Source organism: Prinia subflava, chromosome 7 (genome assembly GCF_021018805.1).
Source record: "Prinia subflava isolate CZ2003 ecotype Zambia chromosome 7, Cam_Psub_1.2, whole genome shotgun sequence".
Taxonomy (NCBI): Eukaryota; Metazoa; Chordata; class Aves; order Passeriformes; family Cisticolidae; genus Prinia; species Prinia subflava.
This window is the reverse complement of record NC_086253.1, coordinates 32,719,721-32,735,299: the sequence shown is the minus strand read 5'-3', so window position 1 is coordinate 32,735,299 and position 15,579 is coordinate 32,719,721. Positions and strand designations below refer to the sequence as shown.

At 38.3% G+C, this 15,579-nt stretch overlaps 1 protein-coding gene across 16 annotated transcripts in view; it reads right to left on the bottom strand.

Moving 5' to 3' along the window:
* Positions 1 to 10,029, bottom strand: part of SORBS2 (sorbin and SH3 domain containing 2) — a 156,612-nt gene extending 146,583 nt beyond the window's left edge. For 2 of the 16 annotated variants that reach the window (XM_063402100.1, XM_063402096.1), the window contains exon 1: positions 8,651 to 9,995. The gene's annotated coding sequence lies outside the window, so the exon portion shown is untranslated. The other 14 variants (XM_063402090.1, XM_063402089.1, XM_063402097.1 and 11 more) reach the window with 14 other exon arrangements.
* Between the last annotated feature and the right edge of the window lie 5,550 nt (positions 10,030 to 15,579).

Sequence of the window (15,579 nt, the reverse complement as noted above, 5' to 3'; positions counted from 1 at the left end):
ACATATATTAATAGCTTGTTTTGACAATTTTAGGTACTGAATGTGAAATTTTCACAGCATTATCTACAATTAGTTCAGAAAAAACACCATTTTTAATTAATATAAAGAGAAGCTGTTCCTAAACATACTGGAAGATAAAGTCCATAGAAGTCTAACAACAATATATACAATACTGAAGATGACAGTAGAACTACATAGATTTGACAGGACTACACAAAAGAAAGCTTGCAATATAATTATTCTTTCAAGCCATGTTTGAACTCAAGCCTCTTCCAAGCTCCAGCTCAGCTCATCATTTTAAAGCCAAGTAATACACTGAGAAATGGACATTTTCCATAAAGAAATTTGCAGCCCACTTGCGTATAAAGCAAAACAAATCAAATATCCCACCAACATTCTAACAGAAATTGTCCCCGTTAAAACAATTTGGAGTAAAACCAAGGGACAGAAATTAGAGCTCCTTAACACCTGATCTCACCCTCAGAACTGCATTATTCCATTGCTGGTGCAAGACAGTTGGAGAGAATCCCATTTTCATAATGGGTAATCACATTGAAAATGTAGACTTCTAAAGCTTCATCTGAAGTGCTTGTGAAGGGACAGGACTCGATCATTTGGGTCCTTCAAGAATAAAATACAACATAAAGAAAAAAAACACAGAAGGAGATCAATCTGTTTTCAAATCTGAAAATTTAAATTGGAATTACTATGTGTGCTATGAAGACTAAAAAACAATTAAAAAAATTAAAACTATAGCTTGCCCTGGCACACTATGTATAAGTTGGAAATTTGACTAGAATGCAAGCATGACCTTTTTTTTTTTAATAATGCCCCTCGCCCCCAAAAAAAAAAAAACCACCTTGGATGCTCAAGTATGTGAACTGCTCAAGGAACTGGCTCATGTTTCATCACACCTGTTTTCCCTTCACTCTAAGCATGTGTTGTAGCTTTTCCTGAGAGGACTGATTTTTCCACAGCACTTTTGAAATCCGATTTCTAATATTTTTTTTTGGTCCCCCATGAGGAATGCTATTGTTTAGGCCTCTTGTCAACACACAATTTAACTAGAGCATCTGAACCCATGGTTTTAAGTGACACATTCTGATCTATGCAAAATGTACCCCATGAGACCAGTCTAATTTTTTTTTTCTTTGAAGCCACTGTAGCTGTCCTTGCTCCAGAATAAAGGGCACATATAGATGGCTCGTTGTCTTGTCACTGCAGCAATTATATCTATCTTTCTCCTTTTCCCTTTCAAGCGCTTCTGTAACTCTCTTCCTGTCTCCTCTTCCAACTCCCAAAAATCTCTTCACAGTATCAAATTTTCCCATATACATTTCATCCATTCATAAGAAGCAGTAATCTTTTATCATAAGAATGCTTCCCAAGTTCATCTACAAAGCTACTATTGGTTTCTTCCCCAGACACCTTTTATATTTTTATTTGTGCTACAGGAAATCAAGAAACCACTGGTATTGTAGTCAAGCAGTGGTCAAAGCCACCTGTCAAATAAACCTGCTTTTCAGTTTACCTTTGCATCAAGCCTCTTCCATCTTTTATGTTCAGCATCTATTGCAAAAAGAACTTGACCCTGCTGCACTTTCTGCATCTCTTACTGGCATGTTTACTTTCATTTGTGTTCTTTATCTAAGCAGTGACTGACTTCAGAGAATTGCGTTTAAGATAATTACACCATTATATTTAATGGTGTAAAAAACCAAATTCACACCTGAATTGATTTAGCACATCATCTCTGCAATTATCATTGCCTTGCTCATAAGAGGAGTATTTCCTGGAGCTGGAAGGCATCCTCCTACTGCTTTGCATGTATTAATTACAACAGGTGGTGGTTTTCAAACAATTTTTGTAGAGTTTGCAGTCCTGACTGTTAAAAGTATGTCCTAAATTTGGCCTTTTCTCAAGACCATAAATCATTCATCTGTGAATCAAATGCCAATGGCAAACACACGTGAATGTGTAAATCTACAGCTATGCAAATAAGGAATTAAAAACCTCTCTCTTGTACTTGTTTAAAAGTAGAATGATAATCTGCAAGGCTCAGATTTCATGATCTGTATCTGTAAAGTGACCCTTATAGAAGAGGTCTCTTAAAAGACTTGAATTTGCCTGATTATCTGCATGTATGTCAAAACAAAGCCTTTGATTTGGTCTTTATTCTACTGTCAAACCTGTCAGCCTTTCGTTTTGCTCTCATACAGTAGCACTTCATTTGATTAGCTGCTTTTATATTTTACTTATTCAAAGTAAACCATTTGATTGCATCAGTCACACTGAAATAATAATTTCCTTCAGATTTCTAACAAATACAGATTTCTCCAAAAGAAAAACTGCAATTACTATGAATTTGATTATCTGGAGAATGTCACTGCTAGAGTTCTCTGTTCATTAGAAATTCACTAGAAACTAAATTAAATTAAATTTGTGCTGGCAACTGCTGTCTTCTGTCACAATTTGCTTATTAAAATGTTTAACTGCATTACTGGCTAGAAGGAGCAATGTGACATACCTGATCAATATATGAATTAAATGAAACATTTTGGGCTGCTACTGCTTGCTTTTCTTTCAAATCTTTACTATTAGTGGCAAGAAAGAAAATACAAGGTTGATGCCTAAATCAGACAATAACTGTGTAAGATTTTAACAACTGCAAAGCACAAAATACACAAAAGTCAGTAGTGTGACATGTATGTTCAAAAGGGAATTATTTCATGTATACTTCATCTAGGCCAATCCCTAAAATTTAGGATTATCTCAAAAGCTGAAATAGTCTGAAATTCAAAATTCACATGACGTTTACAAAAAGCAGCTAGAAATATCAAGACAAATTGGGCCATCTATTCCATTAACCCACTCCTTATGACGGTCCACGATGGCTCCTTTATTGGAGAGAGAAAAACATCCTGTGCTAGAGATTTGCTAAATAACCTTGCTGAAATACAAGTTTTTGTAATTCTCACCAATCAATAATTGCTTCATACCAAATATTTATTCTTCTTTATTTATTATAGTCCAACATACTAGAAAAGTTCTCATATCAACAGATAAGAGAATTTGAAGTTCTCAAATGAACACAAAATTCAGTGAGAAACAGGCATTTAGTACCTTACAAATATCATTTTGCACATGCTTGATGCCAACATATCAGATTATATTTATGTTTACATAAATGTTTATATATGTTTATTTACGTTTAAAAAATGAACATTTTTTATTTTATAATTGTCTCATTTTTATTAAGAAAAAATTAACATTAAAAGAAAAACAGTCAAAGCACCCAATTTATCTAACCCATGCTTTGTTCTATTGCCTGAATCACTACTTTTAGTGACTTGTAGTCACTTCAAATAGTGAAAATACTGTTCATATGCAGAGACTCCCTGCAGTGACATGTAATTTCTAGTTTGTGCATTTTTCAGACATTGATCCACAATTCAGAATTGATCCAGATAACTGAATCTTGGACAGCCTCCCCTACCCCATCATTTGCTAAAGCTAAACTTTGACAAAGTATTACTTTTCCGTAAGTTAATCCCTCTGAGACATACATGGCTTTATTAAACATGATAGCACTCAAGGTACACTATGGTGATGGAGCTTTACATTCAGGCTATGGTTAATCAGGAGTCCTCAGACAACATGGCATCATGCTGACAAGAACATTCTGTGGCTGTCCTGCTCTTGACATACCCTACCCCTTCTAATCACAGGCTACACCATCCAACCCTAAGCCTCTTAGGAAGGGTTACAGTCACCTTTCAGCCTTGCTGCAGTTGAACTGGGATTTCACCTATTGGTGCTGCTCAGAAAACAAAACCAAAACAAAAACACCACACAAAAAACCCCCCAAAAACAACCAAACAAAAACCCAAACAAACAAACACCCACAAAAACAACAATACATTAAGGAATCAGACATGCTGCTTTTAAACTCTTTGAAAAAACACAAAGACCCTTCCACCTATTTTGACTTTCAGTCACAACTACTGATTTCTTATTAGCATAACCCATGATCCTACAACCAAACACAACCCTTAGAGATCAATGCACTTTACCGTCTTTATAAACTTCAATGAATCTAATTTCAGCTGTGAGAACTGCAGTTACAGATTCCATTTCCATTGGGTTTCATCATGCATTCCTCCATGTTCTTTTGTGTCCTGAAGAAGCAAAAAAATAAAGCCGCTATGCCTGTGGACAAATGTAGATGATAAGCCACTGCTGCTAAACTAAGCATAGCTGCAGGTACCCGTCAGACAGTTCAGTTGTACACTGCTTTAATACTTGTACATAAAATGCAAGACACGTACCCTTAAGAGAAGTAAAACTTTTGTTAGTCTAACTCTCAGCAGTATTAAACGCTGTTTTATGAAAAGGCTAATGAAAAAGTTTGGTGTATAGTTTGACCACAGTAATGATTGAGAGGAAGAATGTTTGCTATTCCTTTTAGTATGTTTTTCTCACTATTCTTTGAGACTCAGGACCTTCAGCATCACCTCTTCCAAAGTGCACTATATACTCAGGTTACTTAAGAACACAGAACCACATCTGTGCTAGTCAACCCCCTGATGGTGGTTAGTGAGGTTTTTAAGGGTGGATGAGTCAGAACACTATCTGCATTCAGTACAGAAAGAAAAAAAAAAATCAATCTATTTAGGGAAAGAAGTTAGAAATAACAGAAGAAAAGGGTCCGCCTTTGGAATTTCCTACTTTACAGCAGCATTAGCTATGATGTATCACTGTTATGGAACAATACATCTGAACAGAAAAATACATTACATGCTTCAAAAACACTGAAAATAGGAGTCCTGAAGTGTCGTCATCTAGCATGCCTTTACTCAAAGATACATGCTACCCATTTAAGTACTTACTTCTCTCCCTTTTCCCTCTCATACGTGAACTTTTCCATTACATCAGTGCCTCTGAAAGTCTTTTTAGCTTTTGTTTTAGCTTTTAAATGTTAAGAAGCTTCATAAATTCAAAAAGGTCAGCTTTTGTCAAAACACTCTCATGAAAAGACAGCAGAGTATTTGAATAAAAATGAACACCGAGCATCTATGGCAGTCTTCTCTCAAATAGGAAGCTACACGCTACATACAACAGTAAAGAAGGAAATTCAGACTGGCAACAGTAACATGCTTAATCCAATAGGAAATAATGAAATGAGAAAGGACTGGTGTCAGAACAGAAGGACACAACAACAAAGTATACATTTGTACAATTCTGGTTTACAAACAAGTAGAAATTGACAATTTTTATTTCTATTTTTGTGCAGACTGCCTCTCCAGAGCAGAAATACTGTTCCAAGGTCACATTTGATGGAGGTTGTGCACTCCAGACACAACCTTATAATTGACATATTACATTCAGTACCTGATCCTTCCAGTGCAGGAGTGACATTCAAGCATTCCACAGTGTAACATCATACAACACACCCTAACTCGATACCTGAGTGTCTTCCCTGGGCACATCCCATCTGTATTGCTCCTCACAGGTTGGTCAGCTATGTAAGCACACCGAGAACAGTCCACGGGCTGAGGGTAGACAAGGCATTTCCACACTAGCTCTTTTAAGGTTACTGTGCTCCATGCCCCATGATTGGTTGATGCTTATCACTATTTGCTCAAACTTGATTATTTTAAACAAACAGCATACCAAATAAGCTCTTACTCCATTTTACCTCCTTCGGTCATCCTGGTCTCTTATTTCTATTATTATTTGCACTTGCTACCATGACACTGCATTTTAGGATTAATCTGCCTGCTTTTGCTTTGTTGGTATTCTGTTGAAGAGCTACACATGGACCCAGAGTCACCTTCTAAGGTCATCTGTCTAAAAAATTTTTGAAGTGACTGTAATGTTAAAGCATGACAGCTGATGTTATTTACATCTCTGCCAACCAAGAGAGAGCCTGGCTTTGATAACCTAGAGGCTTTCCAATAATGCATAATCATCTCCTGATAAAAACCATGGCTCCACTGAAACCTGAAAAACTTCTCGATTTAAAGTAGAAGTCTACGCTACCATTTCTAATACAAAACTTTCCAATTTGTCCTATGTCATATTATTGTCAACCTTCTTGTCAATCTTCTGTTTATAAATACACTTCAATTCATCACAAGAGGAAAGATGTCCCTCTCCATGCATGCCCATTTGATTTCTGCATCACTGGCCCAATTTTAGGCCTTTAAAACTTACATTAGTTCTCACTGGATACGCTCATTACTTGGTTGCTGTTTCTTACCTCTAACTCATTTAAATTCTTCCTCCACATCAGATTCTATTGCAGCATCTCCATGACCACTACTGACAGTCACCGATTTGATTTACAAATAGCTCTGATGGGATCAGATGTTGCCAAAGAGACAGTAAGGAAGCAGAGGGAAGCTGGGAATCGATATGAGAAAAATAACAAAAGGAGAAAAGCAGAATGGAAAGAGCACAGAATATCGGTTTAAATAATACTGACTAATAAGATTCACCTATCAGCACCTAACGGGTGCACACTGTTTAGTGATTAGTCATTGCTAATCTTCACCTGTTCTCCCCAAACCATAAATTCTTCATAGTGAGAACAATCCACAGTGAGAATCAATTCACCTTGAACTGCAAGAGCCTTTACTTTGTATACTGCTACATCCATGTTTCTTATTGTTGTAATAAAAGCTCCCTCTTTGTTAAAGGCTTACCAACATCTTAAATTCTAGCTCTGCTTGTTTATAATTTTCATCATAATTACAGACTCAGTCATAAATATTCATGCAGTACCACACTGTAAAGGCACATTCCACTATCTAGATCACAAATGAAGGCAGGTCTCCAAACCACTTACTGTGTGACCCCTACACAGAGGCGTAAAGAAAGAAGTTGGTGTGCGTGCATTCACCAAAAAAGAAAAAAAAAATCCTGAAATGGTTCAAGTAAGACAAAGCTTTTCTAATGGGGAGAATGCATAGTAGCAATTCAATCATATACTGCTGTTTCCAAATGCAATGTCTCACTTGGGGGATAGTTGCTGAATATGCTTGCTCAAATGCCTTTGCAGGATATATACAGAAACAACACTGGAATTTGGCTCCTAGTTACAGAGTATTGGTTACTAATTTAACTATAAAGATACCAGACCTCAAATTCTTGATTTCATGCCCACTCAACTGGTCAAACAAATGGCTCATCTCAGTGGGATTTACATCCACGTAGTTATTAAAGAAGGGTTAAGACCAAAATATCATCTTATCTTCTATAGATGCAAAATGAATCAGAATATTTGGATCAGTTGTCAGAATAATTTATTGCCTTTCATTATAAGCAAATTCAGAGGGATTGAGGTTTTACTGACCTAGGTTTAACTACCACAAATGTGTTGTGATTAATAACTATTCAGAACAATTAATTTTCACTGAAAATCTACAGCATTAACACATAGCTCCTATCAGAAGACCTCTCCCATTCGAATTAGTTCCTTATATACGGTGGTTTTATTGTCTGTACCTACAGTAGATTATCTCAGAATCACTAGGGTTGTTCAATAAAAGTTTAACCGTCTTGTGCTATTAATGTGCTGGTGCTCCATGTGGAGTGCTCGTTTCCTTCCTTTAATTGAACGCTAAACGGAGGGACACAATGGGTGTGTTGTGCTCTGTCTAGCACGGAACGTGCGATATCTTTAAAAAGGAGGTGTGAGCTGGCATTAACACCACCACTCTTAACAGCACAAGTACCACAAACTAATAAACCCCACCACTGGGCCATGCAGCCCATTGAAAGCCGGTGAAAAAGCTGTTTTTTATTATGACCTACATACTGCACAGCAGCAGTTGGACAATTTAAATCTAACGCTGAGACTGAGCACAATGCATGGAATGCACTAGTGATGAACTCCGTGATGTAAGGCAAACATGCTCACGAGTTCTATAATATTTTATTTCGCCCACGCTATAATAAAAAACACAATGACAATAAAAGAAAAAAATTTAAAGAAAACCTTGCGTTTTAGTAGAATTATTGACTAAAAAAAAAGCATCTATTGGAAGCATCCTTCTGAATCAGCAACCATATGGAACACTCACATCGAAACGTTTAAGGACAACGCAGTCCGATCAGTGAATTCGGCAACCACTCTAAACCAGCCACCGACCAAAGCCAACCTTCCACGGCACAGATACCAGGCGAAGCTTGTTTTCTGCACGAAGTTGTGCCCAGCGGTGCCACAGACCCGCACCAGCCCGTGCCCAGGTACCTCTCCGGCAGCAGCCGAGGCGCTCAGCGGCTCCCTTTCGCGGCAGGGTCCAGCAGCAGCGGCTCTCCCGGCGGGCGCAGCCCGGGAGCCGCGGCGGGGCCGTGCCGGGCCGGGCCGTGCCGTGCCGCACACCTGCTCCCGGCAGCGCCCGGCGCCGGCCGCGCTGCGAGCGGAGCGGAGCGGCGCCTCCCTTCCGCTGGATCCCGGCTCGGCTCCGAGCGGCGGCTAGCGAGCCGCCGCGACAGCACTGCGGAGGAGCCCTGCCTTCACACGACAAACCCCCGCTCCGCTGCCTGACAGCAGATATGCAGCATTATCGCCCCGCATTCCGCCTCCCCCGAGCGGCGGCGGGAGCGGCAGCTCGCAGCCCGCTCTGCCGCCGGCATTACTCACTAATATGCCCGTTTCTCCTGCGTCCCCCGACGGGATTTTTTTTGTTTATTGCCCGGCACGGCACAGCATAATATGTCACATTGTTTTCCATAAGCAAAATGGCTGGTCCCCTCGGCACCGCCGCAGAGCGCTCATTGGGCTCCCCCGGCTTGCCGGAGCCATGGCAACAGCCAACAGCGGCCCGGCCCGGCCCGGCCCGGCCCGCCCGCACCGCGCCCGCCGAGCCCCGCAAACTACCCCGCGAACCCGGCCGGGGAGCGCCTCCGGAGCACCAGACTGAAGCGACGGAATTGACAGGGCACTGTGTAAGCGTTCAGGGTAAATAACTGTCCTTACGCAGGAAATCACCATTAGGGATAACCATTGTACAATAGTCAGCTGGTGTTCCAACAATAAAGCCCGAGTCCCCGCTCATTCACAATAAGCTAACTCCTGACATCACAATTCCTAGAGTTCATAAACACATTGGTTGATCTTAAAGGGTTAAAGGTTGCTGCTTGTTAGACGACTTCCAAAGATTGTACATGGCATTTACCATGTAAACCAATTTTATTCTGTTTAGAATAACTCTCTCTCTCTTTTTTTTTTTTTTTTCCCATTTCAGTTAGAAGCACGAAGAAAAGGAGATATTTGCGAGCAATTTAAAACTGCTCATAAAAATTTCTGCTCTTCAAAACCTGTCACGAACTCATATCTCAACTGCCTAAGGAGTCAGGAATATAAACTAGAAAGCACATGCAGCACCCACCAGCCTAAAGCTCTCAAACAGTCATTTAGAAGCATTAAATGTATCTTGGCAAGCATACTGCATTTCATACACAAGAGTTCAGAGTACTGGTCAGAATTTCCCAGTTGTTAGCAGGGATTGACTTAATACATATATGAAATAATTGCATTTCCTTGTTCAGTTATACTTTCCTAGGGCCACAGCAGATTTTTTGCCTCTGAATACAACTTGTAGACAAAGCTCTGCTGTTCCGCCTCTCCAAGCGAATTTGCTGCTCTCAAGATCCAAGGACAGTGGTGTCACAGTGGAGTCCTGGGCAGAGAACTAAGGTCCACTTGGGTGGATTTTAGATTTCATCCCTCACCATCTTTTACCCTCTTTTCCTTGTCTAAGTTTCTCTGAAAGTGAGCACAGAGCTCTGTGAAAGTGACCTGGGAGGGGCTCACAAGGAAACAAGTAACTAAATTCTGTTTAGATCTCTGAGGTGTTGGAGCTGAAACATTCCAGTATACTTAAATAGATGCTTCAACACCAATGCTAATTTAGTCTTGTTTCTTTGTTTCTTAGCCTTAAACAAGATGGGTGGATGTCCACATCTCTCAAACTGCAGCTGGCAGTGAGGGTCTGTTCTAGCATCTGGTGAAAGTACTCCCTGCTCCGGCGACTCAAACACACACTTTTGGTGCCATGACTACTGTTCAACAGTACTTTTTGATCAAAAAAGGATGTCTGCTGATTTGGCAACCCAATTCTGAAGCTTTTGCCTGGAAAACATTAAACTACTGAAGTAATTACTTACATACTAAGTATTAAAACAAAACCAGGCTGCGTTACAAGAACACCATTTCACCATGATTGGTTTACTAACTTTTTTTGTTAATAAGCAACATGAGACAGACTGCACATCCAGTCTCTTTCTTTTTAATGCATTAATATAGTCACTGACTTAAAGAAATATTAAAAATGCTCTTCAGTAAGGGAAGACACAAACAGGTTTTCTATCACTTTTTTTGCACTAAGTGTGGTTACTATCACAATACTCTCCACAGACAGGCTAAAATAGCTTTTGGAAACATAGAGGCCATGAGTTTTTAAGCAATATATTGGAAAGGCAACAGCTTTCTAACAGCTTGGAAAAGCTTCAGGACATTTGTCCATGTCTCTGTATCTATACGTACGCAGGCACCTGAAAGTACAGTGGAAGCATATCCATTGAAATGTTCTTGATTTTTTTTTTAAATAAAAACCTGGTTTAAGATTTCAAGTTCATAATTCAATATTTAGGGATCTAGAAGTCTGTTGTGCAGGCATACTTTTATCCAGAAAAGACTGATGGAGCTTTTTCCTGCCATGTCTCATAGGACTCAGCAATATACATATACATGCAACCTTTCCTTCTCTGCAGTTTCATAAGTGATTAGGCAGAAATTAGAAGAAACTTAACCCAAGTACAGATTATGGCTCCAATTCAGCAAACAATTACAGCACAAATTGTGAGAAGCTAACCTGAGTTTAACTAAAAGCTCCACAGAAGTCCTAGAAACAATTTCTGATGCATGCTCTGCACAGGCATAATATTTCTTCTGGTAAAACCCACTAAAATCATAACGTCAAAGGATGTGAACTGGACCAACAGTGAAGTTGTGAGACTGAATAACCTCTGGTAGTCCCCAAGGCTCAGTTACACTAGTATGTCTGTGTTTCTAAGAAAGCTCCAGAACCAGGTAGCTGAAATAGTAGCTGCTAGCATACTCCTCTTACATAAAAATTTAAGTGCAAGGAATGTAGTCATACTGACCCTACAATGAGTATTTAAGTGCCTAAAGATAACCACTTGCCTGCTGTATTAGAACAGAGCTGAAAACAGAACACATCACTTGGTATCTTTGCTCAAATCCTACTCCCACGTTAATTCAAATGAGCTTCCTGATCTCACTTGTAGTACCTGGAGAACAGTTGCTCAGAGCAATCAGAGCTGAAAGAAAACTGCTGTTCACCAATTCTTGCCAGAACATTGCTAACACTCTGGTTTTGGGACAGAAATAACATTATTTTCAGCCTTATCTATAGGTACTTGTATCAGCATATCATTCACCACTGTAGTTTAGCCTGTCCTGCTACTTTCCTTCACAAACTGGTTTCCAGCTGTCTCAAACCAGCTCCATACAGTATAAAACATGTATCTCCAATAATGCAACATTTAGTTCTTAAATCAACTCAAGAACTGTGATTTGCATACAATGCATTAAAAAGCATTGTTTTATGAATAATTAATTTGCATTATAACACTATTTTAAAAGCATGAACAATAACAAATATTAAAAGGCATTGTCACTCTAGGACAGGAAATATCAAAAGAACAGATCCTAAGTTATGAAGGAATTACTATATTAAAATCAGCATTTTATTTATGGCATGACATTGAAATTATTCCTACATCTATAACTATCCAAGTAGGAAAACACCTAGTGTTGAGCCATCCTGAATATCATTAACAATTACCAATCTTTCTGACCCTCATTCAATTTCTGTAATCACTTGATGATATATTGAAATGAAAGACTTATTGGACTTAAAGGCAATTTGGACTTAAAGGCAATTTGGACTGTTATATTCATAAAGAAATTGTCCTATATCAAAGGTCTCAAATTTAAAAAGACTGTTTTTTTTTATATTGTTTGGCCAACTTGCTTGAATACAAAGCAGTAGATAAACATAATGAATACCTGTAGGTGGGTATGCTGAAGTACAGAGTAGTTAACATTGTTTTTCCAAGGTTCCAGGTGATGACAAGCCTATGAAGAAAAGCACTGATATCCAGTTCCCAAGACATTACTATAATTAACTGCCTGAGACACAACCTTTGGTTTACTGTGGACAAGTAAACCAAAATTCAGACATTAAGTGTTAATTTCATCCAGGGTCAAACTTGTTTGTACCTCCACCAGCTACTGAACACTGAATGCAACTCTAGTTATTAGCTTTGTATTTTCAGATTCCCACCAATAACAACTCTGATGAATTTTCTGTACTGTGGATTCAGTCAGATATTTGGCAAACATGCTGACAGAGAATTCTATCTAGATTGAATAAAGCAATGAGTTGATTTAAGTATTTAAGGTGTGTCATGCATTTAAATAAAACAATCACAAGAGCATTTCAGAAGGATTTTTTGGGTGCATTTGAGAAATTCTTATCACAGGAAATATATTCTTTTATTCACAGTTGCCCTTTGAGACACATTCCTCATCACATGAGTACAGTCATTAAACAGGAGAGGAGAGGAGAGAGAAGTAACTTTGAATTTCTTAAAAAAAAATATTTAAAATTTTTAAAAGGAAACCCTGAAGTCATTTTGTAGTTAATTAGAGATGAAAGAGTCTTAACCTAATAAGACTAGATCCCTCATGTTTTATACCAGGATTAAAAATGTTGCTGAATTCCTGGAGCAATTTCCACACTATTTCCTATCTTACTATTTAGTACTTTACTTTCTGATATAATTTAGTAAAAAGGCAACAGTGAACTGCCACAAATACAAAATATTACAAAAATTAAATTAAGCTGCTTTTTAGCTGTTTGGACATACAGTTGTGGATAAATTTCTGCTGCATTTTAAGATAAAAAAGAATCTAAAATAGACTCATTTTTCTTTTCTGTTTGCTTGGCTATGAAATTGGATTATTTAATGCATTATATAAGTTAAAATGCTATACATATATATGTATACACACTATAACACATACATAATTTTGTTTTCAGTTATCCCAAGAAAATATCTCAAATTTTGTGGTGTATTGAGCAGATTTTAAATCAAGAGAACGACAGAATGGATAAATATTCCATTTTCAGATCTTAAAGATGGTATTTGGGAGAAGGAATGTGAACTTGAGCTCAAAAAGTAACACTATTCAAGGTTCTCCCAAAACTGCTTAAACATGCAGTTTTGAGAGAAAATAGCAAACTTTCAAAAACAAAAACAAAAAAACCAAACAAACAAAAAGAACCCTAAGACATAGAAAGGAACTGTCTTAAAATTATCCTCAGAATTTTGGAAATATCACCAAGAGGTCAACTGTGACCTAAAGCAAAACAAAAAATGAGAAACTGGTACTGAAATGCACCATGCTTTCAGAGAATGCCAAGGATATTGTCAAGACAATTAATAGTTTATCTGGTCAATTTGTACTTGAAAGCTTTCCAGTCCTGATTGTGTGATGTACTGGCAGTTCCATTAAATAACTACATCAATTCACAGCCCTAAGCAAGAGTTCAGATTAAGTTCTGAAGAAGACCCCAGGCCACCTAGAACCCAAAAAAAGCAAGTTTTGCCTCCCTTATGAGCTGGAGATCCCTATAGGCCTGAGTTCCTGTGAACACCAAATGCCAGTCCCAGCACAGAGGCCTGAATTGCTGACAGTGCTAGAAATTTTTGGCTTCCCACTGTATTGGAAAATCAAGCTTGGCAGCATACATTATGAAGTCTCATTGCATATTCTACACTTGTGTAGAAAAGTATAAATTTGAGATTGATAACTACATAATGAAAAGGAACTGTTTTTCCATCTTTTCTCCAAGAGCAGAGTAAACAGAATTCCAAGGTGAAAATTTTATTAACTTCTCAATAAGAAGTTCCTCACATATTGCAATTTACAGAGGAAGCATAATGAACAAATATCCAGGACAAAGGTTATTTCCCCTGCTTAGACACTAGCAGCCAACTCCTCTATGCTGAAAAGGTGTGAGTATTTCTCAAACATCACTTTTAGATATTTAGGAAGATAAGCTGTCAGCCTCCAAGCCTCCTCTTTCCTCCATTTATGATACATAAATCTGAAACTTTTACCTACTCTTCTACTGTTATCCTTCGTCACCTTCTCCTTACCTAAAACCTAAAGCCACATCCCTGGGCTATTGCCCGTGTCCTGCTGAACTGCACCTTCTCCACTGGCATCACTTCCTCTTCCTTAAATCACTGCTTCAGCTTTGTAACTCCTTGAGAGCAGCTGTCAGAAAGCCTCAGGCCCTTGTGTTCCAAATTTGCTGTCCCTTCATTCCAAAAGCTTGCTTCATACCATTTCATGGGCTGTTCTTTCATACCCTAGTAATTAGGATATACATTCCTCATCTTCATTTTGAGAAACAATTCTTAACATGTAATCACTACATTTATACAATATCAATTGTGAGAAATGGGGAAAAATGGCAGGAAGAAGAGTTTGTTAGTGGAAAAATGGGGCAGGAACATTGATTTTCACATGCTGCCCACAATTCTTGCAAATGCTTTGCAAGAGCCTTTTACAACTGACTTAGACCTCCTCATGAATTCTACCTCAGGTCTGCTTGGCACAAAGATCTAAACCAACAATAATCAATTCAAACTGTTCTATTTCTGTACAATTTGAACTATCTAGAGTTAGCTGAGTCATTGTTAATAAACTAGGATGGGGGTTGTTACTCTTTTTTTTTTTTTAATTTTTTTTTGTCCATATCAGTATTCCTTTTTCCCTATAACCTCAATCTCTTTCAGCCACCTGCACTTTGTTGTATTTTTCTACCCCTTGCGCTACTACCCAACAAATAATTAGTATGCTTCCTAATATACCTCTGACCAACCTAATTTCGTTCAATCTGGCGTAAAAAAAAAAACAAAGAAGAAATTAAACAACAAAATCAGCCCCAAATGATCTCTTTCCAGCTCCCCCACACCCTTTACTTTCAACATTGCACAATGCTGAAAATCAGCTTACTAAAAATAGAGAGCACTTCCCTAGACATGACCATACTTGTGGCTCTCATCTCAAAAGAGTTGTTCTTGCCTGATTAGATTGGCCTATTAAGTGATAGAGAGCATGTTGGGCTAGTCCAATCTGTCTCTGATTCTCCTCAGAGCTAACCAGAAAACATTTAAAGATCTGCCCTTCATTACACTTAAACTCCGCACACCCTGAATGCAACAGTTTTTCACCTTCACAGTCCCCCTGGAAAAGTTACTATTTAAAACCTATGCTCAAAGGTATCAGAAAGAAATGCCAGTAGCTATGGTACTTCAGATCACCATTTGTTAGAAGCAATAAGATTTGGAAAAAGCAGATGAATGGGAACATCAGCAGCAAATAAGCACAATAAAGGTAGCAAACCACCATATTTTTCCAAGTTCTTTGAAGACAGGGAGCTTTAAATAAACTTGGAAAGAGGAGTT